We start from the raw sequence: 5,131 nt of genomic DNA on the forward strand, positions 1-5,131 counted from the left end.
TGTGTCTATGATGAACAGAAAAAAATAGATTAACATTAAACTCTAATTAAGCATAGTCAAGTGGAGCAGTTTGGTGAAATTTTCTAAAAGCCTCTCATGGTGATTATCACAATTTGTGAGATGAAGAGTAGAGAGTAAATTTCTAACTTGTTTATGAACTGCAAGTGTCCTCATTATTGTTCACCTGGTGACACAAATGTTTCATTTCCTAGTAAAATAAATTATTCTCAAGATAGAATAATTGAGTTAATAATAATTAGGCCAGGCTTATCTAATGAGCAGACACTTAGGAGAAAACAAGCCTATAGGAAATAACTCCCTAAGCCTGATTAACAACCTTGTGGAAATGGAACATAAGGAACAAACCCAAGTTTTAATGGTTATAGTCAGATATTACCAAATAAAAAGACTTAGCCATGCACAGGAAGTGGACCTATCACGGTACACTTCTTTCCAGCAAAGATGTTCTCTGGTGTATAATCAAGTCTAAGATGTTTATGAGATACCCAGTGCAGCTACATCATTTTCTGTGAACCAATGTCCATTTACAAATCATATCCACTCCATGGCTGAAAAACAGAACCATGCAAATATCTTATCTTGATATCATTATAGGTCAATTAGGAGAGAGGTTCAAATGATTCCATATTTATTATTACCCAAAGAATCGACCCTCTTCTTTTTTAAAGAAATTGGTTTAGGAAATGTAATTTTTCCAGCACGTCCACTGTTTCTATCCAAGTACAATTCACCTGCATAATTGCTGTGGTTTTACCCTGTCACTATCCTCCCAAGATCATTCTCAGTTTCTGTAAACCTGATCATGTCAATCATGAAAACCTTACATACACTTCACACTTTACTTAAACGTGATAGTCCTTACACTTGCCTGTAGGCCTTACATGAACAGATCCCCCCAAGATCTCTTTTATTTAGTCTCCTTGACTGAACTGAACTGGACTACCAACCTTCCTCTTCTCATTTTGCTTCAACCACACTATCTTCTTTTTATTCCTGACTCACTGGGCATGATTTTTATCTCTGGTGTGTTGCACTTATTGATTCTTTTTTTTTTTTTTTTTTTTTTGAGTAGAGTACTTGTCTTTATTGAATGCCTAATATACATTAATGAAATGAGCAGGTGTTTATTTACATTAAAACTTAATTAAATTCAAAGTTTGAATATAAACTAGTATACCTAGTACATAAAATACCACTCAATTTAAATGTATATTTACATACAAAGCATTAGGTTTTGTAACTAGTATGTTGATGATGATTGAATTTTGTTTTTTTTTTTTTCTTTTTTCTTTTTTCTTTTTTTAATTTATTTTTTTAAATTTTATTTTATTTTTAAACTTTACAATATTGTATTAGTTGTGCCAAACATCAAAATGAATCTGCCACAGGTATACCCGCATTCCCCATCCTGAACCCTCCTCCCTCCTCCCTCCCCTACCCTCCCTCTGGGTCGTCCCAGTGCACCAGCCCCAAGCATCCAGTACCGTGCATCGAACCTGGACTGGCGACTCATTTCATACATGATATTTTACATGTTTCAATGCTATTCTCCCAAATCTCCCCACCCTCTCCCTCTCCCACAGAGACCATAAGACTGATCTATACATCGGTGTCTCTTTTGCAGTCTCGTACACAGGGTTATTGTTACCATCTTTCTAAATTCCATATATATGTGTTAGTATACTGTATTGGTGTTTTTCTTTCTGGCTTACTTCACTCCGTGTAATAGGTTCCAGTTTCATCCATCTCATTAGAACTGATTCGAATGTATTCTTTTTAATGGCTGAGTAATACTCCATTGTGTATATGTACCACTGCTTTCTTATCCATTCATCTGCTGATGGGCATCTAGGTTGCTTCCATGTCCTGGCTATTATAAACAGTGCTGCAATGAACAATGGGGTACACGTGTCTCTTTCCCTTCTGGTTTCCTCAGTGTGTATGCCCAGCAGTGGGATTGCTGGATCATAAGGCAGTTCTATTTCCAGGTTTTTAAGGAATCTCCACACTGTTCTCCATAGTGGCTGTACTAGTTTGCATTCCCACCAACAGTGTAAGAGAGTTCCCTTTTCTCCACACCCTCTCCAGCATTTATTGCTTGTAGACTTTTGGATCGCAACCATTCTGACTGGCGTGAAATGGTACCTCATAGTGGTTTTGATTTGCATTTCTCTGATAATGAGTGATGTTGAGCATCTTTTCATGTGTTTGTTAGCCATCTGTATATCTTCTTTGGAGAAATGTCTATTTAGTTCTTTGGCCCATTTTTTGATTGGGTCATTTATTTTTCTGGAGTTGAGCTGTAGGAGTTGATTGTATATTTTTGAGATCAGTTGTTTGTCCATTGCTTCATTTGCTACTATTTTCTCCCATTCTGAAGGCTGCCTTTTCACCTTGCTAATAGTTTCCTTTGTTGTGCAGAAGCTTTTAAGTTTAATTAGGTCCCATTTGTTTATTTTTGCTTTTTTTCCAATATTCTGGGAGGTGGGTCATAGAGGATCCTGCTGTGATGTATGTCGGAGAGTGTTTTGCCTATGTTCTCCTCTAGGAGTTTTATAGTTTCTGGTCTTACGTTTAAATCTTTAATCCATTTTGAATTTATTTTTGTTTAAGGTGTTAGAAAGTGTTCTAGTTTCATTCTTTTACAAGTGGTTGACCAGTTTTCCCAGCACCACTTGTTAAAGAGATTGTCTTTAATCCATTGTATATTCTTGCCTCCTTTGTCAAAGATAAGGTGTCCATAGGTGCGTGGATTTATCCAGAATATTCCAGCCCCAAATGTTAGTATAGCTTACTTTCTTAATTCTGTTTGGCCTGTACTCAAAGTCAACCTTCTCAGTAAGGTTTTCCACATTTGCTATCTTTAGAATCTCAAGTTCCAGTCCAGCACATTTTTCCGTGTTGTTTAGTTGTCTTTATAGCCATCTGATATAATATTAATAAATATTTTAACTATATGTTTTCTTTCTCCTCTCATTATAGAGAACAGTTCCATGGGGGCTAGAATTTTGTCAGTTTTGTTCACATGTATGTTTCCAGCATCTAAAGCAGTGCCATTTAGATAATGATAGAAGGATGGACAAATAATCATGTCCGACCATTGAGACCCCATGAACTGTAGCCCACCAAGTACCTATTTAAATAATAGATAATTCTTAAAAAATCAGCAAAGGAAGAAAATACCTACAAATATCCTGAAATCATATTGTTAAATTTGATGTTCACATTTCCTTCTAAATATTGGAATATCTTCATGAGATGTACAGAATTAAATTTATATCATTATGCACTTTCACTCAGTAGCAAAGGAAAAATGAGTAATATATGAAACCTGGACATAAGATGTTTGATTTCAGATCATTGTGGAATTACCAGCAATTGTCCTGTTTTTCATCTACAAATGGGAAATACAGATTATTCCATTTTATATCATTTTATCAAGTCAGGAATTGATTCTGTTTCTTCGATGAACTAAATAAAGAAAATTTAGTAATCTGTATGTATTAACAAGTGCGTGCGTGCTCAGTTGCTTCAGTTGTGTCCAACTCTTTGCAACCCTATGGGCCGTAGCCCACCAGGCTCCTCTTTCCATGGGATTCTCCAGGCAAAAATACTGGAGTCAGTTGCAATGCCCTCCTCCAGGGGATATTCCCAACCCAAGAATTGAACTTGTGCCTCTTATGTCTCCCGCATTGGTAGATGGATTCTTTACCACTGAGCCACAGGGGAAGCCCCATATTAACAAGTACTTTCATAAATTTTAAGGGGAAAAAAAAAAAAACTCAAGAAATTTGTGCCCTAAATAAGCTATTGTCTCTGGCAGTAACTACTGAAAGCCTATAATACACATCTATCCAGAGTAGTTCTCCTGTCTCTCTTCTCAAAAGCCACTGGCATTACCTTATTTCAAGTCTGACTATTGTTAATTGTTCTCTGTGTCTTCAGTCTTTACTACTCCAGCCTCCACAGTTCTTACAAGGGATTGAGGGCACAGTTTCCAAAGCTTCTAAGATAAAAAGTGCTGCTTCCTTAGTGTGATATACAGTATTTTCCATGATCAGTCAAAATATCTACCTGCACATCCTAACATGTTCCTGTATCAGTCTTTTGTCCAATCTGATCAAACTATGTATAGCTTTCTCACATAACTATATTATCTATTTTGCTCTCTGCAAGAAATTCCTTGCACCTTATCTGTTGCTCAACAGGGTTTGCTAACCCTGCAAAGCCAGTCTAAAACATTTGGGGTTTTTTTGTTGCAAAAAATACATTCTATTAGTAAAAGAATTTTAACTTTTGTTATAGGTATCTATCTCAATACTGTGATATCTTTATTGGTGGGAATTGTCATACCATTTTTATAACTCAAGTTCTTGTCACAGACAATTTCCTTAAGTATAATTTAATAAAGAAAATAATTCCAGAGCATTTTTAAATTCACTATTATTATACAAAGTAATTTTGACTATAAAATTAAATTTATTGTATTTATTATTTATTTGTTTTGAAGTGCTATCAGTTTTCTTTTCCTTAGGATTTCTAAATGAGATTCTGACTTTTAGAACTGTCTTTTCCTTTAGAATTTCTGATTTGTCCTCATTCCCATATTATGGAAAAAAAATTTTTTTAATTTGTTTTCCTTTTTAGACTAGGAAAGTTGTTCAACTTGCCTATTATGAACTTAAACCAGGTAGTTTTTTATACAACTCTCTCCCTACTTCCAATTTATCATCCAACTCTTCCTTGTTGATAGAGAAAAGTCCAGAGTAAGTTTCTCATCTTGATCCTTCATCCTACTGAGAGCTGAAATTGTCAAATGTTCAAGTCAAAATTTTATGAAATGTTCAGTTTTCAGCAGAATATAAGCTACGAAGAAAATTTAAGTCCCTTTTCCCTTCTCTTGTTTCTCCTGTTTCATTTTTTACCATCTGTATTGTTAAACTCAAACCTTCTCCTTGTATGGTGAAACATAAAACATACATACACACACATACACAATACACCTTGTATTTTTTTTTTTTGAAGTGTGTTTACAATTAACTTTTTAGGGTATTACTTCCACTCCCATGTTATCTTTTTATTACTATTCTAAATATGGTTCCCCAGTCCC

The sequence above is a fragment of the Bos indicus genome, chromosome 14, assembly GCF_029378745.1.
Source record: "Bos indicus isolate NIAB-ARS_2022 breed Sahiwal x Tharparkar chromosome 14, NIAB-ARS_B.indTharparkar_mat_pri_1.0, whole genome shotgun sequence".
In the NCBI taxonomy this organism is placed as follows: domain Eukaryota; kingdom Metazoa; phylum Chordata; class Mammalia; order Artiodactyla; family Bovidae; genus Bos; species Bos indicus.